The sequence below is a fragment of the Sus scrofa genome, chromosome 4 (assembly GCF_000003025.6).
Source record: "Sus scrofa isolate TJ Tabasco breed Duroc chromosome 4, Sscrofa11.1, whole genome shotgun sequence".
Taxonomy (NCBI): domain Eukaryota; kingdom Metazoa; phylum Chordata; class Mammalia; order Artiodactyla; family Suidae; genus Sus; species Sus scrofa.
Window position 1 is genome coordinate 110,340,625 of NC_010446.5, and position 27,695 is coordinate 110,368,319.

General features: G+C 39.0%; 1 long non-coding RNA gene across 1 annotated transcript in view; it reads left to right on the forward strand.

The window, feature by feature from the left end:
- Window positions 1-27,695, forward strand: part of LOC102165301 — a 41,302-nt gene that overhangs the window by 1,336 nt on the left and 12,271 nt on the right. The window contains exon 2 of the long non-coding RNA XR_002343523.1: window positions 88-257. This is a non-coding gene — a long non-coding RNA (uncharacterized LOC102165301). The remainder of the gene's footprint in view (window positions 1-87; window positions 258-27,695) is intronic.

The window sequence follows — 27,695 nt, forward strand, 5'->3', positions numbered from 1 at the left end:
AATTAACAGCAAGTAATCACAGATGAATGCAGGAGACACCAATGCAGCAGCCATGTTCTCAGAATATTTCTTATTTTCTCATTCTAGAGGAAAAGATACACACTGGATGGTGTAGAAGCACTGCCATGAGGTGCCAAAGCATCCCAAGTCTTGAGGAGTGTGCCAGACCCTAGTCACAAGAAAATCGTCTTTTTTGGTTGCCTCAGTTTGAAGTATTCGCATTCTACTACCTCTACTTCTACTCCAGACTTTAAAATGTATGTCTGTACCTTTTATAATTTGCAACTGACTTTGGTCATCACATATCCCCTCTCTTTTAAAGTATTGAGTTATTTTCTTTCGTCTTTGATGGTCACCTTTTACATTTCAAATCTCTGATTTAAGCTCTAACTATGTCCTTTTAACCTCAACTTCTAAATCAGGAGGTCAGAATCTCAGGCCACCTGTTTTTGTGAAGGAGTCAGGAAGGTATGGACACCTGTTTCTGAGATTCTGTTGCAATACAGCACCATCCATTTGTGTGTTGTCTATGGCTGCTTTCACACTACAATGGAAAAGGTGAGCAACTGTGATGAGATGGCCCGCAAAGACAAAAATGCTGACTTACCTTACCTGTTTCATTAGCTTATAGCTTTACTGGAATTTTTTTCCATGCCAGACTTATTTTTCATACTGTTCAGTGTTTTGATCGAGGCATTTTCCCCCTTACAGCTTTTTTTTAATTGAAGTATAGTTGATTTAGAGTTTGTGTTAATTTCAGGGGTACAGCAAAGTGATTGCATTCCATACACACACACAAACACATGTATATATTATTTTTTCTATTCTTTTCCATTATAGGTTATTATAGCGAATACAGTTCCCTGTGGTGTACAGGTCCTTCTCGTTTACCCAGTTTTTTTTAAGTTTTTTATTATGATTGATTTACAGTGTTCTGTCAATTTCTTCTGTATCACAAAGTGACCCTGTTATACATATATATATTCTTTCTCTTGTATTCTATCATGTTCTATCACAAGTTCATTGTGCTATACAGTAGGACCTCATTGCTTATCCATTCTAAATGTAATGGTTTGCATCTACTAACCCCAGACTCCCAATCTGCCCCACTCCCTCCTCCTCCCCCTTGACAACCACAAGTCTGATCTCTATGTCTGTGAATCTGTTTCTGTTTTGTAGATAGGTTCATCTGTGCCATATTTTAGATTCCACGTACAAGTGATATCATATGGTATTTGTCTTATTTGACCTATTTCACTTAGTATGAGAATCCCTAGTTGCATCCATGTTGCTGCAAATGGCATCATTTTCTTCTTCTTTATGGCTGAGTAGTATTCCATTGTGTATGTGTACAACATCTCTTAATCCATTCATCTGTCAATAAACATTTAGGTTGTTTCCATGTCCTACCTACTGTGAATAGTGCTGCAATGTATCTTTTTGAATGAAAATTTTGTCCAGATACATGCCCAGTAGTGGGATCGCTAGGTCATATGGTACTTCTATATTTAGTTTTCTGATGTACCTCCATACTGTTTTCCATAGTGGCTGCACCAATTTACATTCCCACCAAGAGTATAGAAGGGTTCCCTTTTCTCCACACCCTCTCCAACATTTGTTATTTGTAGACTTACTCATGGTGGCTGTTGTGGCTGCTGTGAGCTGGTACCTCAATGTAGTTTTGATTTGGATTTCTCTAATAATTAGTGATGTTGAGCATTTTTTCATGTACCATCTGTATGTCTTCTTTGGAGAAATGTCTACTCAGTTCTTCTGCCCATTTTTCAATTGTGTAGTTGGTTTTTTTGCTATTGAGTTGTATGAGTTGTTTGTATATTTTGGAGGTTAGCCCCTGTCAGTTCATCATTTGCAACTATTTTCTCCCATTCCACGGGTTGTCTTTTCTTCCTTTTTTATGGTTTCCTTTGCTGTGCTGAGCTTGTCAGTTTGATTAGGTCCCATTTATTTATTTTTGTTTTCATTTCTATTACCTTGGGTGACTGACCTAGGAAAATATTTGTGTGGTTGATGTCAGAGAATGTTTTGGCTAAGTTCTCTTCTAGGAGTTTGATGGTGTCTTGCCTTATGTTTAAGTCTTTAAACCATTTTGAGTTTATTTTTTGTGCATGGTGTGAGGGTGTGCTCTCATTTCATTGATCTACATGCAGTTGTCCAGTTTTCCCAGCACCATCTTCTTCCCATTTTATATTCTTGCCTAATTTGTTGAAGATTAATTGACCAAAGGCATCTGGGTTTATTTCTGGGTTCTCTATTCTGTTCCCTTGGCCCATATGTCTGTTTTTGTACCAGTACCACATTGTCTTGATTACTGTAGCTTTGCAATACTGTTCAAAGTCTGAGAGAGTTAGGCCTCCTGCTTGGTTTTTGTTCCTCAGGATTGTTTTGGCAGTTCTGGCTCTTTTATGGTTCCATATAAATTTTTGGATCGTTTGTTCTAGTTTTGTGAAGAATGTCATGGGTAATTTGACAGGGATTGAATTGAATCTGTAGATTGCTTTGGGTAGTATGGCCATTTTAATGATATTAATTCTTTCAGTCCAGGAGCATGGGATATCTTACCATTTTTTCGAATCCTCTTTAATTTCCTTGATTAATGTTTTATAGTTCTTAGCATAGAAGTCTTTCACCTCCTTGGTCAGGTTTATTCCTAGGTATTTAATTTTTGGGGGTGCAATTTTAAAAGGTATTTTTTATTTTCTAATGTTTCATTGTTAATATACAGAAATGCAACTGATTTCTGAATGTAATCTTGCTAATTTGCTGGATTCATTGATCAGTTAGAGAAGTTTTTGTGTGGAGTCCTTTGTTTTCCATATATAGTATCATGTCGTCTGCATACAGTGACAATTTTACCTCTTCTCTTCCAATTTGGATACCTTTTATTTCTTTTGTTTGTCTGATTGCTGTGGCTAGGGCTTCCAATACTATGTTGAATCAAAGTGGTGAGAGTGGGCATCCTTGTCTTGTTCCAGATTTTAGTGGGAAGGCTTTTGACTTTCTCCATTGAATATTATATTGGCTGTGGTTTGTTGTAAATGGCTTTTATTATGTTATGTTCCCACTGTACCCACTTTGGTGAGAGTTTTTATCATGAATGGATGTTAGATTTTCTTAAATGCTTTTTATGCATCTATTGAGATGACCATGTGGTTTTTGACTTTTGTTAATGTGGTGTATGACATTGGTTGATTTGTGTATGTGAAACATCCTGGTGAGCTTGGGAAGACTCCCACTTGTTCATGGTGTATGATCTTTTTGATGTGTTTTATTGGATTCAGTTGGCTAAAATGTTGATAAATTTTGCATCTATAGTCATCAAAGATATTGGCCTATAATTTTCTTTTTTGGTAGTATCTTTGTCTGGTTTTGGTATCAGGGTAAGGGTGGCTTCATAGAGTGTCTTTGGGAGTCTTCCTTCTTCTTCAATATTTTTGAAAAGTTTAAGAAGGATGGGTATAAGTTCTTCATATGTTTGGGTAGAAATCACCTACCAATGAAGCCATCTGGTCCTGGACTTTTATTTGTAGGGAGTATTTTTATTACATATTCAATTTCATTTCTAGTGATTGGTCTGCTCAAGTGATCTATTTCTTCTTGATTCTGTTTTGGTGGGCCATACATCTCTAGAAAATTGTCCATTTCTTCTAGGTTGTCAGATTCGTTGGCATATAATTATTTATAGTATTCTTTTATGTTTTTTTTAATTTCTGCAGTATCCATTGAGATTTCTCCTTTTTCATTTCTTATTTTGTTTATTTGGGTTCTCTCTCTTTTCTTCTTGGTGAGTCTGGCCAGAGGTTTGTCAGTTTTGTTTACCATTTCAGAGAACCAGTTTTTGGTTTTATTGTTTTTTCTTTTTCTAAAATCTGTTTTATTGATTTCCATGATTTCCTTCCTCCTGCTGACTATAGTATTTTTTGTTTTGTTTTGTTTTTCTAATTCTTTTAGTTGGTAGATTAGGTTGTTAATTGGAGATTTTTCTTGTTTTCTAAGGAAGGCCTGTGTTGCTATGAACTTCCCTCTAAGCACTGCTTTTGCAGCATCCCATAGATTTTTTAAATTACTCAATGAATTTTATTACATTTATATTTGTACAATGATCATCACAGCCCAATTTTAGAGTATTTCCATCCCAAACCCCCACCCCCCAACCTGTCTCCTTTGGAAACCAAAGTCAGAGTCAGTATTTGTTCTGCAAAGTTCATTGTGTCCTTTTTTTGGATTCCGCATGTAAGTGATAGCATATGATGTTGGTTTCTCAATGTCTGACTAACTTCACTTAGCATGACAATTTCTAGGTCCATCCATATTGCTGCAAATTCTTTCCTTTTAATGGCTTAGTAATATTCCGTTGTGTATATGTATACCTTCTTTATCCACTCCTCTGTTGATGGACATTTAGGTTGTTTCCATGTCTTGGCTATTGAAAATAGTGCTGCAATGAACATTGGAGTACATGTGTCTTTTCTAGTCATGGTTTTCTCTGGATAAATTCCCAGGAGTGGGATTGCTGGATTGAATGGTAATTCTATTTTTAGTTTTCTCAGGCATCTCCATACTGTTTTCCACAGTGGTTGCACCAATTAAGTTCCATTTTCTCCACACTCTCTTTAGCATTTATTGTTTGTAGATTTTTGGATGATGGCCATTCTGGACAGTGTAAGGTGGTACCTCATAGTGGTTTTGATTTCCATTTCTCTAATAATTAGTGATGTTGAACATCTCTTCATGTGTTTTTTGGCCATCTATATGTCTTCTTTGGAGAATTGTCTTTAGATCTTCTGCCCATTTTTTGATGGGGTTGTTTGTATTTTTTTTGGTATTGAGCTGCAGAAGGTGTTTATAAATTTTGGAGATTAATCCCTTATCAGTCATTTCATTTGCAAGTATTTTATCCCATTCTGTGGGTTGTCTTTTTGTTTTCTTTAGGGTTTCCTTTGCTGTGCAGAGACTTAATTTATATTAAGTCCCATTTGTTTATTTTTGTTTTTATCATCATTACTCTAGGAGGTGGATCTAAGAAGATAATGCTGTGGATTATTTTGGAGAGTGTTTGGCCTATGTTTTCCTCTAAGAGTTTAATAGTGTCTGGTCTTATATTTAGGTCTTTAATCCATTTTGAGTTTATTTTTGTGTATGGTATCAGGAAGTGTTCTAATTTCATTCTTTTCCATGTGGCTGTCCAGTTTTCCCAGCACCACTTATTGAAGGGGCTGTCCTTTCTCCATTGTATATTCTTACCTCCTTTGTCATAGATTAGTTGACTGTAGATGCATGGGTTTAATTCATACAGTTTTGATGACTGTTGCTTTGTAGTATAGTCTAACGTGAGGGAGCCTAATTTCTCCAGCTCCATTTTTCTTTCTCAGGGTGTCTTTGGCTATTCTGGGTCTTTCGTGCTTCCAAACAAATTTTAAGATATTTTTGTTCTTGGATTTCCAGTCGTGGCTCAGCAGTTGGCAAACCTGACTTGCATCCATGAAGATATGGGTTTGATCCCTGGTCTCACTCAGTGGGTTAAGGAGCTGGCATTGCCATGAGCTGTGGTGTAGGTCACAGACACAGCTCAGATCCCACATTGCTGTGGATGTGGCTTGGGCCAGTAGCTACAATTCTGATTGGACCTCTAGCCTGGGAACCTCCATATGCTGAGGGTGTGGCCCTAAAAGACAAAAAGACCAAAAAAAAAAAAAAAGATACTTTGAGTTCTGTAAAAAATGTCCTTGCTACTTTGATAGGGATTGTATTGAATCTGTAGATTGCCTTGGGTAGTATAGTCATTTTGATAATATTGACACTTCCACTCTAAGAGCATGGTATGTCTTTCCATCTATTTGTGTCATCTTTGATTTCTTTCATCAGTGTCTTATAGTTTTCAGAGTACAGGTCTTTTGTTTCTTTAGGTAGGTTTATTCCTAAGTATTTTATTCTTTTTGATGCAATGGTGAGTGGGTTTGTTTCCTAATTTCTCTTTCTGATCTTTCATTGTTAGTATATAGAAAGGCAATCGATTTCCATGTATTAATTTTTTATTCTGCAACTTTTCCAAATTCATGGATGAGCTCTAACAGTTTTCTGGTAGTGTCTTTAGAGTTTTCTAGGTGTAGTATCATGTCATCTGCAAACAGTGATGGTTTTACTTCTTCCTTTCCGATTTGGATTCCTTTTATTTCTTTTTCTTCTCTGATTGCCATGGCTAGGACTTCCAAAACTATTTTGAGTCCTCTTTTTTTTTCTTGATAAGTCTGGCTAAGGGTGTATCAACTTTGCTGATCTTTTCAAAGAACCAGCTTTTCATTTAATTGATATTTTCTATGGTTTTCTTCATTTATGTTTCATTTATTTCTGCTTAGATCTTTATGATATTTCTCTCCTCTGCTGACTTTAGGTCTTGTCTATTCCTTTCTCTCTAGCTGCTTTAGATGTAAAGTTAGGTTGTTTATTTGAGCTTTTTCTTGTTTCCTGAGGTAGGTTTGTATTGCTATAAACTTTCCTCTTAGAATGGCTTTTGCTACATCCCATAGGTTTGGGAGTGTTTTGTCTTTGTTGTCATTTGCTTCTAGGTATTTTTAAATTTCCTTTTTCATTTCTTCAGTGATCCATTGGTTGTTTAGTAGCGTGTTGTTTAGTCTCCACCTTGTTTGGGTTTTTTTGCAGTTTTTTTTTCTTGATGATTTCCAGTTGTATAGCATTGTGGTCAGAAAAATGCTTGATATGATTTCAGTTTTCTTAAAATTACCAGGGCTTGATTTGTGGCCCAGAATGTGATCAATCCTAGAGAATGTTCTGTGTGCACTTGAGAAGAATGTGTATTCTGCTGCTTTGGGAATATTCTATACATACCTATTAAGTTCATTTATGTATCTCAGGATGTTCCTCCTTGGATTTATTTTATATGGTATTCATTGTGCTTCCTGGATTTGAGTGTTTCCTTTCCCATGTTAGGCAAGTTTTCAGATATTATCTCTTTGGATATTTTTTCTGTCCCTTTCTCTCTCTCTTCTGCTTCTGGAACCCCTATAATATGGATGTTGGTGGGTTTAATGTTGTCCCAGAGTTCTCTTAGACTGTCTTCATTTCTTTTCAATCTTCTTTCTCTTTTCTGTTCTGCATCAGTGATTTCCACTTGTCTGTCCTCCACCTCACTTAATTCATTCTTCTTCCTCCTGTATTCTGCTGTTGGTTGCTTCTAATGAATAATTTATTTCAGTTAATTGTATTTTGCATCTCTGCTTGCTTAAATTTTAAATCTTATATTTCTTTGCTCAGTGTTTGCTGTAAATTATCACTCTTTGCCTCCAGTTTATTTCCAATGTCTTGCATCATCTTCACTATCATCAGTCTAAAGTCTTTTTCCTGGAGGCTGAGAATCTCCTCATGGCTTAGCTGTTTTTCTGGGGTTTTTCCTTGCTCCCTCATATGAGTTATAGTTCTCTGTCTTTTCATTTTCATAGGTTTTTGGTGTGGGGACCGTTTTACAGATGATAGAGTTGTAGCCTCTCTTACTTCTGGCGTCTGCCCCCCCTTGTGCCTGAAGTTGGTACAGGGGCATGCTGTAGGCTTCCTGATGAGAGGGACTGGTAGCCGTCCACTGGTAGATGGTGCTGATTCTAATCCCTCTGATGGGTGGGTTTTTGTCTCTGGGTGAGATTAGAGGTGGCTGTGTGCCTGGGGGGTCTTTAGGCAGCCTGTTTACTGATGAGTGGGGCTGTGATGCCACCTGGATTATTGTTTGACCAAGGGCTTCTCAGCACTGATGGGTGGGGCCAGATTTTCCCAAAATCACCACCTCTAGAGGAACACACACTCATGAATATTCCCAAGACCTTTGCCTCCAATGTCCTTCCCACACAATGAGCCACAGTCGCCCCCTGTTTTCCAAGGAGATCCTCCAAGAACTGCAGTCAGATCCAACCCAGATTCCTATGGAGCCCCTGCTTTTCCCTGGAACCCAGTGCACATGAAAGCCTGTGTGCCCCTTTCAAGAATGGGGTCTCTGTTTCCCCCAGTCCCATGAAGCTCCTGTGCACAAGCTCCACTAGCCTTCAATGCCAGATGCTCTGGAGGCTCTTTCTCCCAGTGCCAGGGGACCTGATGTGGGGCTCAGAACTCTCACTCCTGTAGGTGAGTCTCTCTGATACAGCAACTTTCCAGTCTGTGGGCTGCCCACCCAGCGGGTATGGGGTTGCTTATATTGCATAATTGCCCCTCCTACAGTCTTGATATGGCCTCCTTTTTGTCTTCTAGAGTGGGATATATTTTTTGAAAGTTTCCAGTTCATTTGGTAGAAGGTTATTCAGCATTTTGTTGTAATGTTACTGTTTTTATGAGAGAAGGTGAGCTACAGTCCTTCTAGTCCACCATATTAATCCCATCTCCCCCATAGATTTAGAATGGATGTGTTTTCATTGTCATTTGTCTCAAGGTTTTGTTTTTTAATTTTTTGGTATTTTTTTTAGGGCCGCACCTGAGGCACATGAAAGTTCCCAAGTTCCCGGGCTAGGGGTTGAATCAGAGCTGCAGCTTCAGGCCTACCCTACAGCCACAACAATGCCAGATTGTAGCTGAATCTGTGACCTACACTACAGCTCACAGCAACACTGGATCCCCAACCCACTGAGCAAGGCCAGGAATCAAAACCACATCCTCATGGATTCTATTCAGATTTGTTTCCACTGTGTCACAAAGGAAACTCCTGTCTCGAGGTATTTTTTGATTACCTTTTTGACTTCCTCCTTGACCCATTCATTTTTAGTAGCATGTGTTTTCTCATTTCTTTTTCCTATGGTTGATTTCTAGTGTCATGCCATTGTGGTCAGAAAAGATGCTTGAAATAATTTCTGTGCTCTTAAATTTGTTAAGATTAGTTTTGTGCTCCAGTATGTGGTCAGTCCTAGAGAATGTTCCACGTACACTTGAAAAGAATGTATATTCTGTGTTTTGGGGATGTAATGTCCTGAAAATATCAATGAAGTCTAACTGTCCTATTGTGTCATTTAGGACCTCTGTTGCCTTGACTTTCTGTCTAGAGGATCTGTCCATTGATGTGCATGGAGTGTTAAAGTCTTCTACTATTATTATATTCCCATCGCTTTCTCTTTTTTCGTCTGTTTGTATTTGTTGTATGTATATCGGTGCTTCTATATTAGGAGCATATATATTGATGATTGTAATATCCTCTTCTTGAATTGATCCTTTTACTTTTAAATGGTGTCCTTTGTTGTCTTTCTTTATGGTCTTTTTTTAAAGTCCATTTTGTCTGATATGAGTATTGCAACTCCCACTTTCCTGTCATTTCCATTCACATGAAATTTTTTTTTTCATTCCCTCACTTTGAATTTATATGTATCCTTTGCGCTAAGGTGAGTCTCTTGTAGGCAGCATATTGTAGGCTCTTGTTTGTTTGTTTTTTTAATCTAGTCTGCCACTTTATTTTTTTATTAAAACATTCAGTCCATTGACATTTAAGGTAATTTTTTTTGTCTTTTTTTGCTATTTCTTGGGCCGCTCCCACGGCATATGGAGGTTCCCAGGCTAGGGGTCGAATTGGAGCTGTAGCTGCCGGCCTATGCCAGAGCCACAGCAACGCGGGATCCGAGCCGTGTCTGCAACCTACACCACAGCTCACGGCAACGCCAGATCGTTAACCCACTGAGCAAGGGCAGGGATCGAACCCGCAACCTCGTGGTTCCTAGTCGGATTCGTTAACCACTGCGCCACAATGGGAACTCCCTAATTATTAATAAATATGTATTTATTGCCATTTTAAACCTTGTTTTCCAGTTGATTCTGTTTCTCCTTTGTTCCTTTTTTTTTTTTTTTTTTTTTGGTTGGATAATTTCCTTTTATTTTATGCTTGTGTCCTCTTCTTTTTAGTTTTTGTGAATGTAATGTTTGGTTTTGATTTGTGGTTGCCCTGGTTTTCAAGTATGTTAACCCCTTTCTATATCTGCTTGCTTTAGCCTGATACTCATGTAGGCTCAAACACATTCTAACAAAAGTCTAAATTTTCTTACTTTCCTTCCCCATATCTTAACGATTTTGAGGTCCTTTTTTTTACATGCTTGTGTTTATCCTTTTGTATTTCCTTGTGTTTATTGTTACTTTTAGAAATAGGGTTTTTTTTTCCCAAATCTTTATACCGTCTTATTTAAGTGATTGCTTTCCAATTGTGATTTCCTCAATCCTATATCTTCTTACTTATTTCCCATTTAGAGGATCCTTTTCAGTATTTCTTTGAGAATGGATTTAGTATTGTTTTTGTTTGTTGGAGAAATTCTTTATTTCTCCTTTTATTTTAAATGATATTCCTGCTGGGTAGAGTATTGTAGGCTTCAAATTTTTCCCTTTTAGACTTTGAATATATCTTGCCACTCTCTTCTGGCCTGTAGTGTTTCTGTAGAGAAATCAGCTAATAGCCTTATGGGGGTTCCCTTATAATTAATTCTGTTTTTCTCTTGTGGCCTTTAGAATATTCTCCTTATGTTTAACTTTTGCCATTTTTATCATAATATGTCTCAGTGTAGGTCTGTTTGGGCACAATTTGTTTGGGGCCCTCTGTGCTTCCTGTATATAGATAGCTGTTTCCTTTAGATTTGGAAAGTTTTCAGCCATAATTTCTTCAAATACATTTTCAATCCCCTTTTCTTTTTCTTCCCCTCCAGAACCCCTATTGTGTGTTGATTGGCCCACTTAATATTATCCCATAGATCTCTTATATTGCTTTCATGTTTTTTTCATTTGGTTTTCTGGCTGCTGTCCTGATTGGGTGATTTCCATTATTCTATCTTCCAAGTCACTAATTTGTTCCTCTGCATTACTCATTCTTCTTTTCAGTGTCTTTGCATCTCTGCAAATGAATTTTCTAGTTTTTCATGGCTCCTCCTTATAGTTTCTAGTTCCTTTCTAAAGTAATCTTTAGAAATATGAATAGAAATATGCATTACTGTTCATATATGCTCTTAATTCCTTCAGTATTTTCATTACCTCCTTTTTGAACTCTATGTGTTAGACTGTAGCGGTCTGTTTCATTCTTTGCTCCTTCAGGTGAATTCTCCTGTTCTTTTAACTGGATATGTTTCCCGAGATTCTTCATTTTGCTAATACTTTTCTTACTCTGTGAGTTTAGGGAAAACAGCTATCTACTGTAGTCTTAGCACTATTTATATGCGAGGATGCCCAAGGTAGGTTGTGAGGGCTTACGTTTTTTTTTTTCCTCATGAGAGCTGCTTTTGGTTTGGATGCTTGCTGTCTCTTTCCTCAGTGTATGCAGGCTGTTATCCCCTTTATAGTGAGTGTGCAAGGGTATGGCCTGCATGTACTTCCAGGGAGATGGAGGCAATGGCAGGGCCTGTAGCCAGTGCCTGGTTTTTGGACCCTTGACAGTACTAAGGGTCCATAGGAAGGTGGGAGCACAGGCTGCTCCTGGTTGCAGGACCCTGGGCAGTGGCTGTGACCCTCTGGGATGTGGAGGTGGTGCCCAGTGGCAATGTCAGGGCCTATACATTCCCAAAGGAGTGAAAGTAAGGGGTGGCACTTGGTTGCAGTACCCTCTTTGGTGGTGACCTCTGAGGTGACTTGAGCTGCAGGTGGTGCCTATTCATGGGATCCATAGTGTTGGTGGGCTGTACCCACCTCTGGAGTCTGAGATGGCTGTGGCAGTTTGCACTCACCACCCATAGCTTGCGCCAGAGGTTCCCTCCACCTGAGAGTCCTTGCATGCTAAGAGAAAGATGTTCCTATGATGGTCCCACCCCTCCTCCTCTCACCCTCCCCAACAATGGTGCCCTGCTTCCCCTGTGGGCCCAGGCCTCCTCCTATGATGCCTTGGCTGTGGCACTCCACTCCTCAGCCTGTGGTGCACTACTCCCCACCATCTGCAGGCTGTCTCCGCTTAGCAAGTCTTTCATATCCTCTCCATGGAACTAACCTCCAAAGCCTGAGGCTGCCCAGCCCCCACCTGAGTGTCTCAGGCTATGGTGTCCCAGGTGGTGGTACTGATGGTCGGTATGGCTCTCTCTCTACTTTGCCCTCCTTGGTCCAGCTGCTAAGCTATTCTTCAAGACTTTGAGGTTCCCCCTCCATCCTGGCTGATCTCTCCATCAGTCAGGTGGCCTCCTCCCAGGGTGCAGATTCCTTTCCTCTTTCACAGCTCCCTCTCAGGAGTGCTGGTCCCTTTTTTTTCCTCCTCTCTCTCTTTTTTTCCTTTTGTTCTACCCAGTTATGTGGAGAGTTTCTTGCCTTTTTTGGAGGTTTAAGTTCTGCTGGCATTCAGTAGGTGTTCTGTGTGAATCATTCTACATATAGACTTTTTTTTTTTTGGATGTGTTTGTGGGAGAAGGTGAGTGCCACTTCTTACTCCTTTGCTATCTCAACCCCTACTTGTTTATCTATTTTATGCATAGTAGTGTGTATCTGCTAATCCCAAACTCCTAATTTATCCCTCCCTCACTCTTTCCCCTTTGGTAACTATACATTTGTTTTCTATGTCTCTGGGTCTATTATATAAAATAACAGAACTTATGTAAATAAGTTCATTTGTATCATATTTAAGATTCTGCATATAAGTGATATATGATATTTGTCTTTCTCTGACTTCACTTAGTATGATAATGTTTAGATCCATTTATGTTGCCATAAATGCCAATATTTCATTCTTTTCTATGCCTGAATAGTATTCAGTTGTATGTATCTACCACATATTCTTTATCCATTCATCTGTCAATGGACATTTAGATTCCTTCCAAGTCTAGATTAATGTAAATGGTGCTACAATGAATATGAGGGTGCATTATCTTTTCAAATTAAGTTTTCATGTTAATAAAACCCATGATATATGCCTGGGATTGGGATTTCTAGGTCATAAGGTAATTATATTTTTAGTTTTTTAGGAACCTCCATAATGTTTTCCATAGTGGCTGTACCATTTACATTATTACCAACAGTATAGAAGGGCTACCTTTTCCCCATGCTCTCTCCATCTTTAATTATTTGTAGCCTTTTTGATGATGGCCATTTGGACCTGTGTGAGCTGGTACCTCATTGTAGTTTTGATTTGCACATCTCTAAGAATTACCGATATTAAGCATATTTTCATGTGCCTTTTGGACAGTTGTATGTCTTCTTTGGAGAAATGTCAGTTTAGGTCTCCTGTCCATTTTTCATTGGATTATTTGTGTTTCTTTTTATATTGAGCTGTATGAGCCATTTGTATTTCTTGGAAATTAATCTCTCAGTCACATCATTTGCAAATATTTTCTGCCATTCCATACATTGTCTTTTCATTTTTTTATGGTTTCCTATGCTGTGCAGAAGCTCTTAATTAGGTCCCTTTTGTTTATTTTTTTCTTTTGTTTCCATTACTCTAGGAGATGGATAAAAAACAAAAAACATTGCTGTGATATAAGTCAAAGAGTGTCCTGCCTGTGTTTTCCTCTTGGAGTTTTATAGTATTTGGTCTTACATTTAGGTCTTTAATCCATTTTGAGTTTATTTTTGTGTACGGTGTTAGGGAATGGTCTATTTGTATTTTTTAAATGAGTTTTATTTTTCCCATTATGTTTGGTTTACAGCGTTCTGTCAGTTTTCTACTATACAGCAAAGTGACCCAGTCTCTCTCTCTCTCTCACACACACACACTCACACACACACACACACACACACACATATATTCTTTTTCCCACATTATCCTGCATCATGTTCCATCACAAGTGACTGTTCTATGCAGCAGGATCTCATTGCTTATCCACTCCAAATGCAATAGTTTGCATCTGTTAACCTCAGACTCCCAGTCCATCCCACTCCCTCTCCCCCTTGGCAACCACAAATCTGTCCTCCCAGTCCATGAGTTTCTTTTCTGTGGAAAGGTTTGTTAGTGCCGTATATGAGATATAAGTCATATCATATGGTATTTATCTTTCTCTTTCCGACTTCTATTAGTATGAGAGTCTCTAGTTCCATCCATGGTGCTACAAATGACATTATTTTGTTCTTTTTAATGGCTGAGTAGTATTCCATTGTGTATATGTACCACATCATCTTAATGCATTCATCTGTTGAAGGACATGTAGGTAGTTTCCATGACCTAGCTATTGTGAACAGTGTTGCATGTATCCTTTTCAAGGAACGTTTTGACCAGATATATGCCCAAGATTGGGATGGCTGGGTCATATGGTATTTGTATATTTAGTTTTCTGAGGTACCTCTACACTGTTTTCTACAGTGGTTGTACAAATTTGCATTCCCACCAATAGTGCAGGAGGGTTCCATTTTCTCCAAACCCTCTCCAGCATTTGTTATTTGTTGACTTACTAATGATGGCCATTCTGACCAGTGTGAGGTGGTACCTCATAGTAGTTTTCATCTGCATTTCTCGAATAAATGTTAACATTGAGCATTTTTTCATGTGCCTCTTACCCATCTGTATATCTTTGAAGAAATGTCTATTCAGGTCTTTGCACATTTTTCAGTTGGGTTGTTGGTTTTTTTTTGCTGTTGAGTTGTGTACGTTGTTCATATATTTTAGAGATTCAGCCCTGGTCAGTTACATCATTTGAAACAATTTTCTCCCATTCCATAGGTTGTCTCCTTTTTTTATGATTTCCTTTGCCGTGCAAAAGCTTGTAGGTTTGATTAGGTCCCATTGGTTTATTTTTGCTTTCATTTCTGTTGCCTTGGGAGACTGACCTAAGAAAACATTTCTATGGTTGATGTCAGAGAATGTTTTGGCTATGTTCTCTCCTAGGAGTTTGATGGTGTCTTGTCTTATGTTTGAATCTTTAAGCCATTTTGAGTTTATTTTTGTGTGTGGTATGAGGGTGTGTTCCAATTTCATTGATTTACATGCAGCTGTCCAGTTTTCCCAGCATCACCTGCTGAAGAGACTGTCTTTTTCCCATTTTATATTCTTGCCTACTTCATTGAAGATTAATTGACCATAGGTGTCTGGGTTTATTTCTGATTCTCTATTCTATTCCATTGGTCTGTACATCTGTTTTGGTACCAGTATCACACTGCCTGGATTACTATAGCTTTGTAATATTGTCTGAAGTCTGGGAGAGTTATGCCTCCTGTTTGGTTTTTGTCCCTCAGGATTGCTTTGGCAATTCTGGCTCTTTTACGGTTTCATCTACATTTTTGTATTGTTTGTTCTATTTTTGTGAAAAATGTCATTGGTAATTTGATAAGGATTGTATTAAATCTGTAGATTCCTTTGGGTAGTATGGTCATCTTTATGATATTAATTCTTCTAACCCAGGAGCATGGGATATCTTTCTATTTCTTTGAATCCTCTTTAATTTCTTTGATTAATATCTTATAGTTCTCAGCATAGAAGTCTTTCACCTCCTTAGTCAGGTTTATTCCCAGATACTTAATTCTGGAGGGTGTGATTTTAAAATATATTGTAGTTTTATATTCCTTTTCTAATATTTCATTGTCAATATACAGAAATGCAACCAATTTCTGAACGTTAGTACAGTATCCTGCTATTTGCTGAATTCATTGATCAGTTCAAGTAGTTTTTGTGTGGAGTCCTTAGGGTTTTCTATATGTAGTATCATGGCATCTGCATACAGTGACAATTTTACCTCTCTTCTTCCAATTTGGATACCTTTTATTTCTTTTGTGTGTCTGATTGCTGTGGCTAGGACTTTCAATATTACGTTGAATAGAAAGTGGTGAGAGTGGGCATCCTTGTCTTGTTCCAGATTCTAGCAGGAAGGCTTTCAGTTTTTCTCCATTGAGTATTATATTGGCTGTGGGTTTGTCATAAACGATTTTTACTATGTTAATATCTGTTCCATCTGTACCCACTTTGGTAAGAGTTTTTATCGTGAATGGATGTTGGATTTTGTCAAATGCTTTTTCTGCATCTATTGAGATGACCATGTGGTTTTTGACTTTTGTTAATGTGGTGTATGACATTGATTTGTGTGTGTTGACACGTCCTTGTGAACTTGGGATGAACCCCACTTGGTTGTGGTGTATGATTTTTTTTATATGTTTTTGGATTCCGTTGGCTAAAATGTTGAGAATTTTTGTGTCTCTATTCATCAAAGATACCAACCTAAAATTTCTTTTTTGGTGGTATCTCTGGTTTTGGTATTAGGGTGAGGGTCACTTCATAGAACCTGTTTGGGAGGATTCCTTCTTCAACTTTTTTAAGCTCTTCTTTGTGTGCTTGGTAGAATTTGCCTATGAAGCCCTCCGGTCCTAGATTTTTGTTTGTAGTGAATATTTTTATTACATATTAAATTTCATGTCTACTGGTCAGTCTGTTCAGTTGATCTATTTCTTCTTGATTTAGTTTCGTGGGCTGTAAGTCTCTAGAAAGCTGTCCATTTCTTCTAGGTTGTCAAATTTGTTGGCATATAATTGTTCATGGTATTCCCTTACTTTTTTTGTATTCCTGCAGTATCCACTGAGATTTCTCCTTTTTCATTGCTTATTTTGTTTATTTGAACTCTTTCTCTCTTCTTGGTGAGTCTGGCCTGAGGTTTGTCAATCTTGTTTACCTTTTCAAAGAACCAGCTCTTGATTTTATTGATTTTTTTTCCTATTGTTTTTTGAATCTCTATTTTATTGATTTCCTCTCTGATCTTTATTATTTTTTTCCTTCTGCCGATTTTAGCTTTTGTTTGTTCTTTTTCTAATTCTTTTAGGTGGTGGGTTAAGTTGTCTGTTTGAGATTTTTCTTCTTTTTTGAGGAAGGCCTATATTTCTATGAACTTCCCTCTGATTTTGCAGCATCCCATAGATTTCAAATGGTTGTGTTTCCATTATCATTTGCTCGAGGTATTTTTTTTTCATTATTATTATCATTTTTTTGTCTTTTTGCCCTTTCTAGGGCCGCTCCTGCGGCATATGGAGGTTCCCAGGCTAGGGGTCGAATTGGAGCTGTAGACACCGGCCTACGCCAGAGCCACAGCAACACGGGATCTGAGCCATGTCTGCAACCTACACCACAGCTCACAGCAACACCGGATCATTAACCCACTGAGCAAGGGCAAGGACCAAACCCACAACCTCATGGTTCCTAGTCGGATTCGTTAACCACTGCGCCACGACGGGAACTCCTCCAGGTATTTTTAAATTTCTCTTTTGCTTTCCTCCTTGACCTATTGGTTTTTCCAGTAGCATGTTGTTTAGTCTCTGTGTAGTTTTTTTTTTCTCTCATTTCTTTTCCTGTGATTTATTTCTAGTTTCATACATTGTGGTCAGAGAAGATGCTTGAAATAATTTCTATACTCTTAAATTTGTTGAGGTTAATTTTGTGCCCCAGTATATGGTCAATCCTTGAGAATATTCCATATGCACTTGAAAAGAATATACCTTCTGAGTTTTTGGATGTAATGTCCTGAAAATGTCAATTAAGTCCACATTTTTTATTGTGTCATTTAGGATCTCTGTTGCCTGATTGATTTTCTGTCTAGAGGATCTGTCCACTGATGTGAGTGGGGTGTTAAAATCTCCTACTATTATTGTTTTCCCATCAATTTCATCTTTAATGTCTATTAGCACTTGTTGTATGTATCTGGGTGCTCCTATATTAGGAGCATATATATTGATGATTGTAATATCCTCTTATTGAATGGATCCTTTTATCATTAAATAGTGTCCTTCTTTGTCTTTCTTTATGGCCTTCATTTTAAAGTCTATTTTGTCTGGTATGAGTATTGCAACTCCTGCTTTCCTGTCTTTTCCATTCGCATGAAATATCTTTTTCCATCCCCTCACTTTCAATTTATATGTGTCCTTTGCCTGAAGGTGAGTCTCTTGTAGGCAACATTTTGTAGGCTCTTGTTTTTTTCATCCAATCTGCCATTCTATTACATCTTTTGATTGGAACAGTCATTGTCATTGATAAATATGTTTTTATTGCCACCTGGTTTTCCAGTTGATTCTATTTTTTCTCCTTTGTTCCTTTCTTTTTTCTTTTCTTTTTCTTTTTCTTTCTTTCTTTTTTTTTTTTTGGCTGAATGATTTTCTTTTATTTCGTGCTTGTGTCCTCTTTTTAGTTTTTGTCAATGTATTATTTGGTTTTGATTTGTGGTTGCCCTGTTTTTCAAATACGATAACACCTTCCTATCAGGCTTGCTTCAGCCTGATAGTTTTATAGGCTCAAACACATTCTAAAAAAAAAAGAGTCTAGATTTTCTTACTTTTCTTCCCCACATTTTATGACTTCAAAGACCTTTTACGTTTATCCATTTGCTGTCCCTTGCATTTATCATTGCTTTTACAATAGTTTTTTGTTTTGTTTTTTTAGTTTTTTGTTTTATTTTGTTTTGTTTTGTTTTGTTTTTTGTTTTTTTAGTTCTGTATACTGGCTTATTTAAGTGATTACTTTCCAACTGATTTCCTCCATCCTATATCATAGTTATTATTTATTTGGAAGAGCCCTTTCAGTATTTATTTTAGAATGGATTTAGTATTGCTGCATTCTTTAAGTTTTTGTTGGAGAAATTCTTTATTTTTCCTTCTAGTTTAAATGATATTCCTGCTGGGTAGAGAATTCTAGGCTGCAATATTTTTCCCTTTTAGAACATTGAATATGTTTTGCCACTGTCTTTTGGCCTATAGTGTTTTGGCAGAGAAATCAGCTGATAGCCTTATGGGGGTTCCCTTACAATTAACTCTTTGTTTTTCTCTTGCTGCCTTTAGAATGCTCTCTTTAACTTTTGCCGTTTTTATTATAATATGTCTTGGTGTGGGCCTATTTGGTTTCAACTTGTTTGGGGCCTTCTGTGATTCCTGTATCTTGGTAACTGTTTCCTTTAGATTTGGAAAGTTTTCAGCCATAATTTCTTCAAATACATTTTCAATCCCCCCTTTTATTCTTCTCCTCTGGAATTCCTATTATGCATAGATTGGCCCACTTAATATTATCCCATAGATCTCATACTGCTTTCATGTTTTTTCATTTGTTTTTCTGGCTGCTGTCTTGATTGGGTGATTTCCATTATTCTATCTTCCAAGTCACTAATTCAGTCCTCTGCATTATCCATTCTGCTCTTCAGTGCCTTTAACTCAGCTTGTGTCTCTGCAAATAAATTTCCTAATTTTTCTTCATCCCTCCTTATATTTTCTAGTTCCTTTCTTTTTTTAATTAATTTTTTTAAAAAATTGTATTATGATTGATTTACAATGTTCTGTCAATTTCTGCTGTACATATATATAAAGAATATATATATATATATATTCTTTTTCTCAAATTATCCTCCATCATGTTCCATCACAAGTGACTAGATACATAGTTCCCTGTGCTATACAGCAGGATCTCATTGCCTGTCCACTCCAAATGCAATAGTTTTCATCTACTAACTCCAGATTCCCAATCCATCCCACTCCCTCCTCCTCACCCTCCCAAACGTAAGTCTGTCCTACATGTCCATGATCTTTTCTCTTTTTTAGATATATCATTTGTGCCTTATTTTAGATTCCACATATAGATGATATCATATGGTGTCTGTCTTTCTCTTTGTGACTTACTTCTCTCAATATGAGTCTCTAGTTCCATCCATGTTGCTACAAGTGGCATTATTTTTCCTTTTTATGGCTGCATAGTATTCCAGTGTATACATGTACCGCATCTTCCTAATCCATTATCTGTTAATGGGCATTTAGGTTGTTTCCATGTCTTGGTTATTGTGAATTGTGCTGCAATGAACATACGAGTGCATGTATCTTTTTCTTTTTCTTTTTTTTGTCTTTTTGCTATTTCTTTGGGCCGCTCCCGGGGCATATGGAGGTTCCCAGGCTAGGAGTCGAATCGGAGCTGTAGCCGCCAGCCCACGCCAGAGCCACAGCAACGCCAGATGCAAGCCATGTCTGCAACCTCTACACCACAGCTCATGGCAACACCGGATCGTTAACCCACTGAGCAAGGGCAGGGACCGAACCTGCAACCTCATGGTTCCTAGTCGGATTCGTTAACCACTGTGCCACGATGGGAACTCCGCATGTATCTTTTTCAATGGACGTTTTGTCTGGATACATGCCCAGGATTGGAATTGCTGGGTCATATGGTAGTCTACATTCAAGTTTTCTGAGGTGTTCCATACTGTTTTTCATTATTTTTGTACCAGTTTACACTCCCACCAACACTGTAGGGGGGTTCCCTTTTCTCCACATCATCTCAAGCATTTGTTATATATGGACTTGTTAATGATGGCCACTCTAACTGGTGTGAGGTGGTATCTGGTTGTAGTTTTGATTTGTATTTCTCTAGTAATTACTGATGTTGAGAATTTTTTCATGTGCCTACTGGCACTTGTCTTCTTCTTTTTTTTTTTTTTTGTAACTACTGATATGCTTGAGTTTATTTAATTATTAATTTTCTATTTGTCTTCTTTGTCTTTTGTGCCCTGTTCCCCTTTTCTTTTCTTTTTTTATTTTTTAAATTTTTTTTTATTTTCCCACTGTACAGCAAGGGGGTCAGGTTATCCTTACATGTATGCATTACAATTATATTTTTTCCCCCACCCTTTCTTCTGTTGCAACATGAGTATCTAGACAAAGTTCTCAATGCTATTCAGCAGGATCTCCTTGTAAATCTATTCTAAGTTGTGTCTGATAAGCCCAAGCTCCTGATCCCTCCCACTCCCTCCCCCTCCCATCAGGCAGCCACAAGTCTCTTCTCCAAGTCCATGATTTTCTTTTCTGAGGAGATGTTCATTTGTGCTTGGTATTAGATTACAGTTATAAGTGATATCATATGGTATTTGTCTTTGTCTTTCTGTCTCATTTCACCCAGTATGAGAGTCTCTAGTTCCATCCATGTTGCTGCAAATGGCATTATGTCATTCTTTTTTATGGCTGAGTAGTATTCCATTGTGTATATATACCACCTCTTCCGAATCCAATCATCTGTCGATGGACATTTGGATTGTTTCCACGTCCTGGCTATTGTGAATAGTGCTGCAATGAACATGCGGGTGCCTGTGTCTCTTTTAAGTAGAGTTTTGTCCGGATAGATGCCCAAGAGTGGGATTGCGGGGTCATATGGAAGTTCTATGTATAGATTTCTAAGGTATCTCCAAACTGTTCTCCGTAGTGGCTGTACCAGTTGACATTCCCACCAACAGTGAAGGAGGGTTCCCTTTTCTCCACAGCCCCTCCAGCACTTGTTATTTGTGGATTTATTAATGATGGCCATTCTGACTGGTGTGAGGTGATATCTCATGGTAGTTTTGATTTGCATTTCTCTTATAATCAGCGATGTTGAGCATTTTTTCATGTGTTTGTTGGCCATCTGTATGTCTTCTTTGGAGAAATGTCTATTCAGGTCTTTTGCCCATTTTTCCATTGATTGATTGGCTTTTTTGCTGTTGGGTTGTATAAGTTGTTTATATATTCTAGAGATTAAGCCCTTGTCAGTTGCATCATTTGAAACTGTTTTCTCCCATTCTGTAAGTTGTCTTTTTGTTTTCTTTTTGGTTTCCTTTGCTGTGCAAAAGCTTTTCAGTTTGATGAGGTCCCATGGGTTTATTTTTGCTCTAATTTCTATTGCTTTGGGAGACTGACCTGAGAAAATATTCATGATGTTGATGTCAGAAAGTGTTTTGCCTACGTTTTCTTCTAGGAGTTTGATGGTGTCCTGTTGTATATTTAAGTCTTTCAGCCATTTGGAGTTTATTTTTGTGCATGGTATGAGGGTGTGTTCTAGTTTCATTGCTTTGCATGCAGCTGTCCAGGTTTCCCAGCAATGCTTGCTGAATAGATTTTCTTTTTCCCATTTTATGTTCTTGCCTCCCTTGTCAAAGATTAATTGACCATAGGTGTCAGGGTTTATTTTCGGATTCTCTATTCTGTTCCATTGGTCTGTCTGTCTGTTTTGATACCAGTACCACACTGTTTTGATGACTGTGGCTTTGTAGTATTTCTTGAAGTCTGGGAGAGTTATGCCTCCTGCTTGGTTTTTGTTGCTCAGGATTGCTTTGGCAATTCTGGGTCTTTTGTGGTTCCATATAAATGTTTGGATTGTTCTAGTTCTGTGAACAATGTCATGGGTAATTTGATAGGGATTGCATTGAATCTGTAGATTGCTTTGGGTAGTATGGCCATTTTTACAATATTGATTTTCCCAATCCAGGAACATGGAATATCTTTCCATTTCTTTACATCTTCTTTGATTTCTTTGATTAAAGTTTTATAGTTCTCGGCATATAGGTCCTTTACCTCCTTGGTCAGGTGTATTCCGAGCTATTTGATTTTGTGAGGTGCAATTTTAAAAGGTATCGTATTTTTGTATTCCTTTTCTAATATTTCATTGCTGGTATACAGAAATGCAACTGACTTCTGAATGTTAATCTTATATCCTGCTACTTTGCTGAATTTATTAATCAGTTCAAGTAGTTTTGGGGTTGAGTTCTTAGGGTTTTCTATGTATAGTATCATGTCATCTGCATACAGTGACAGTTTTATCTCTTCTCTTCCTATATGGATGCCTTTTACTTCTTTTGTTTGTCGAATTGCTGTGGCTAGGACTTCCAAAACTATGTTTAAGAGCAGTGGTGAGAGTGGGCATCCCTGTCTTGTTCCAGATTTGAGTGAGAAGGCTTTCAGTTTTTCCCCATTGAGTATTATATTTGCTGTGGGTTTATCATAAATGGCTTTGATGATATTCAGGAATGTTCCCTCTATACCCACTTTGGCGAGGGTCTTGATCATAAATGGATGTTGGACTTTGTCAAATGCTTTTTCTGCATCTATTGAGATGATCATATGATTTTTGACTTTTTTTTTTTTTGTTAATGTGGTGTATGATGCTGATTGATTTGCGTATGTTGAACCATCCTTGTGAACCTGGGATGAACCCAACCTGGTCATGGTGTATAATTTTTTTGATATGTTGTTGGATTCGGTTGGCTAAGATTTTGTTGAGAATTTTTGCATCTATATTCATCAATGATATTGGGCGATAGTTTTCTTTTTTGGTGGTATCTCTGTCTGGTTTTGGAATGAGGGTGATGGTGGCCTCATAGAATGTCTTTGGGAGTATTCCTTCTTCTTCAACCTTTTGAAAGAGTTTAAGGAGGATGGGCACCAATTCCTCTTTATATGTTTGATAAAATTCACCTGTGAAGCCATCTGGTCCTGGACTTTTATTTGTAGGGAGTGATTTTATGACCTCTTCAATTTCATTTCTAGTGATTGGTCTGTTCAGTTGGTCTGTTTCTACTTGATTCAGTTTTGGCAGGCTGTAAGATTCTAGAAAATTGTCCATTTCTTCCAGATTGTCAAACTTGTTGCCGTATAGTTGTTCATAGTATTCTCTTATGGTTTTTTGTATTTCTGCTGTATCCATTGTGATTTCTCCTTTTTCATTTATAATTTTGGTTATTTGGGTTCTTTCTCTCCTCTTTTTAGTGAGTCTGGCCAGGGGTTTGTCAATTTTGTTTACCTTTTCAAAGAACCAGCTCTTGGTTTTATTAATTTTCTCTGTTGTTTTTTGAGTCTCTATTTTATTGATTTCTTCTTTGATCTTTATAATTTCCTTCCTTCTGCTGACTTTAGGACTTTTTTGTTCTTCTTTTTCTAATTCATTTAGGTGGAGGGTTAAGTTGTCAATTTCTTCTTTTTTGAGAAAGGCCTGTATTGCTATAAATTTCCCTCTGAGCACTGCTTTCGCAGCATCCCATAGATTTTGAGAGGTTGTGTCTTCATTATCATTTGTTTCAAGGTAGTTTTTAATTTCCTTCTTGATTTCCTCATTGACCCATTGGTTTTTTAGTAGCATGTTGTTTAGTCTCCATATAGTAGTCTCCTTTTCCCATGGTTGGTTTCTAACTTCATGGCATTGTGGTCAGAGAAGATACTTGAGATAATTTCTATGCTCCTAAATTTATTGAGATTAGCTTTGTGTCCCAATATGTGGTCGATTCTTGAGAATGTTCCATGAGCATTTGAGAAGAATGTGTATTCTGATTTTTTTGGATGTAGTGTCCTGAAGATATCAATTAAGTCTAACTTTTCTATTGTTTCCTTTAGGATCTCTGTTGCTTTATTGGTTTTCTGTCTAGAGGATCTGTCCATTGATGTGAGGGGGGTATTAAGGTCTCCTACTATGATTGTATTCTCATCAATATCTCCTTTTATGTCTGATAATATTTGTTGTATGTATCTGGGTGCTCCTGTATTTGGGGCATATATGTTGACGATAGTAACATCCTCTCCTTGGATGGATCCCTTAATCATTAAGTAGTGTCCTTCTTTGTCTTTCTTTATGTCTTTTGTTTTAAAGTCTATTTTGTCTGATATGAGCATTGCGACTCCTGCTTTTCTGTCATGTCTATTGGCGTGAAATATTTTTCCCCACCCTTTCACTTTCAATCTATATGTATCTTTGGTCCTAAGGTGAGTTTCTTGTAGGCAGCATATTGAAGGTTTTTGCCTTTTTATCCACTCAGCCACTCTGTGTCTTTTGATTGGGGCATTCAGTCCATTAACATTTAAGGTGATAATTGATAGATGATTATTATTATTTATTTATTTTTTGTCTTTTTGCTATTTCTTGGGCCGCTGCTTCGGCATATGGAGGTTCCCAGGCTAGGAGTCGAATCAGAGCTGTAGCCACCGGCCTACGCCAGAGCCACAGCAACGCAGGATCCGAGCCGCGTCTGCAACCTACACCACAGCTCATGGCAACGCCGGATCGTTAACCCACTGAGCAAGGGCAGGGACCGAACCCGCAACCTCATGGTTCCTGGTCGGATTCGTTAACCACTGCGCCACGATGGGAACTCCGATAGATGATTATTTATTGCCATTTGAACCTCGTGTTCCAGTTGATTCTATGGTTCTCCATTCTTCCTTTCTTTTTTTTTTTTTTTTTTTTTGGTTGGATGGTCTCCTGTTATTATCTGCTTGAGTGTATATTTTTTTTCATTTTTTGCAAATGCAATAGTTGGTTTTGGCTTGTGGTTGCCCTGTTTTTTAAGTATGCTAACCCCTTCCCATAATTGTGTGTTTTAGCCATTTCCTTCCTAACATCCCTTGCCCACATTTTATGGTTTTGATGACTCTTTTTTATTTTTTTCTTTTTAATTTTATTTTGTTTGAAGCATGTTCATGATTAAATCTGTATGCTGGCTTATTTGAGTGACTGCTCTCTGATTGTGGTTTCCTCAGTCCTAGTTCTTCCTCTTCTTCTTCTTTTTTTTTTTCTTTTCTTTTTTCTTCCCTTTCCTTCCTTTCTTTTTGGTTTAGAGAAGCCCTTTCAGTATTTCCTTTAACCTGGGTTTTGTGTTGCTGTATTCTTTAAGTTTTTGTTTGTTGGAAAAAATTTTTATTTCCCCTTCTATTTTAAATGATATTCTTGCTGGATAGAGTATTCTAGGTTGCATATTTTTTCCTTTTAGCACTTTAAATATCTCTTGCCATTCCCTCCTGGCCTGTAGTGTTTCCGTAGAGAAATCAGCTGATATTCTTATGGGGGTTCCCTTGTAGGTAACATTCTGTTTTTCTCTTGCTGCCTTTAGGATCCTCTCTTCATCACTAACTTTTGCCATTTTTATTATGATGTGTCTTGGCGTGGGTCTATTTGGGTTCAGTTTGTTTGGGGCCCTCTGTGCTTCTTGTATCTTGAACCCAGTATCCTTGAGATTTGGGAAGTTTCCAGTGATAATTTCTTCAAATATATTTTCCATCCCCTTATCTTTTTCTACTCCTTCTGGAATTCCTATTATGCGTAGATTGGCCCGCTTTATATTATCCCATAGGTCTCTTATATTGCTTTCCGGTTTTTGGATTCGGTTTTCTGTCTGTTGACCGGATTGAGTGATTTCCATTATTCTATCTTCCATATCACTGATTCGTTCTTCTGCATTATTCATTCTGGTTTTTACTGCCCTTAGTTCAGTTTGCATCTCTGCAAATGAATGTTCTAGTTTTTCTTGGCTCCTCCTTATATTTTCTAGTTCCTTTCTGAGGGTATCTGCATTACTGTTCATATCTTCTCTTAATTCCTTCAGTATTTTCAGTATTTCTCTTTTGAATTCCAGTCTGTCTGACTGCAGAGATCTGTTTCATTGTTGACTGTTTTAGGTGAGTTCTCCTGTTGGTTTGACTGGGGGTGGTTTCTCAGCTTCTTCATCTTGCTTGTTGTTTTCTTTCTCCTGAGGGAGTTGTACTCTCCGTTATCGGGCAGTGTTTGCCTTGTCACTGCCGTGGAATATTTCCTGAGGGCTGGCGTTGTTGGTCAATCTTTTTTGAGGCAGTGTGGCTTTTCTGGAGTGTTGATGGGGCTAACAGTGTTTCTTTGAAGCAAAGGAGGACTTCCTGAGGGCAGACAGGACTGGGAGGTCCACACCACGATGGTAGCAGATTTCACTTGGTCATGCAGAGCTTGCTCTGGTGTTTTTAGGCTGTGCGGTTCTTGCAGGGGGTTGGCGGTGTTGGGCAGCTGTTCCTCAGGAGTGCAGCACCCCCTGGGGGCTGGAGCAGCTATCTGGGTCTCTGGGAACCTAAGAGGCTCTTCCCTAGGGCAGCCCAACTCAGAAGGACGGCCTGTGAATGTAGGCGGATCTTTTCCCAGTCTGGCCGAGCTAGTTGCAGCTTTTCTGGGCTGCAGGGGGTCCTCCAAGAGGCTGGTGGTGCTGAGCAGCTATTCCGCGGGAGTGTGGCACCCCCTGGGGGCTTGGGCGGGTAGCAGGGCCGTTGGAAACCCAAGAGGCTCCTCCCCAGGGCAGCCTGACTCAGAAAAACCGTCCAAGAATTAGGCAGATCTATTCACGGCCTGGCTAGGCTTGTTCTAGCTTTTCTGGGCTGCAGGCCTTTTCTCAGGGGCTGGTGGTGTTTGGTGCTGCTCTGCAGAAGTGTAGCCCCTCCAAAGGGCAAGCAGGCCTGTGCAGGGACAGCCTCTGTGGTGGTAGGCTTCAGACAATTGTTGAGGCCAGCCCTCCCGGATGGCAGGCAGCCCCAGGTTCGGCGAGAGCGTAGGGGGAGGCCGGGGGTGGGGGGAGGGGATGCACTGGGAAGCACAGTTTTCAGCTAGCTAGCGGGCCTGTAAGCTTGCTGTGGCGTGGGGGGTATTCTATGGGGATCCACCCCTTCTTCTCTCCCCTCCCCAGCACAGGTGCAGACCAGGCTCTTCTCCCAACTTCCCTCTGATGCGGCTTTCCACTTCCCCACTCCTAGAGTATTGCTCCCTTTCTCTGTGACAGCTTTGTTTTCTAGTCTACCAGGCAGTCTCTGCCCCGTCAAATGGCTTCTAGACCGCCCAAGCAGTTTCCGCTCCGCCCCGCCCCCACAGCCCATTCTCACGTACTAACCTTCGGAGACGAGGTCTCGGTGCCCAGCCCCCATCCAGGCGTCCCCTGGCCCTTTCCCGGGGACTAACCTCTGGAGCCGAGGTCTCGGTGCCCAGCCCCCACCCAGGCGTCCCCCGGCCCTTTCTCGGGGACTAACCTTCAGAGGCGAGGTCTTGGTGCCCAGCCCCCACCCAGGCATCCCCCGGCCCTTTCCAGGGGACTAACCTCTGGAGCCGAGGTCTCAGTGCCCAGCCCCCACCCAGGTGTTCCCCGGCCCTTTCTCAGGAACTAACCTTCGGAGGCAAGGTCTCGGTGCCCAGCCCCCACCCAGGCGTCCCCTGGCCCTTTCTCAGGGACTAACCTTCGGAGGCGAGGTCTCGGTGCCCAGCCCCCACCCAGGCGTCCCCCGGCCCTTTCCCGGGG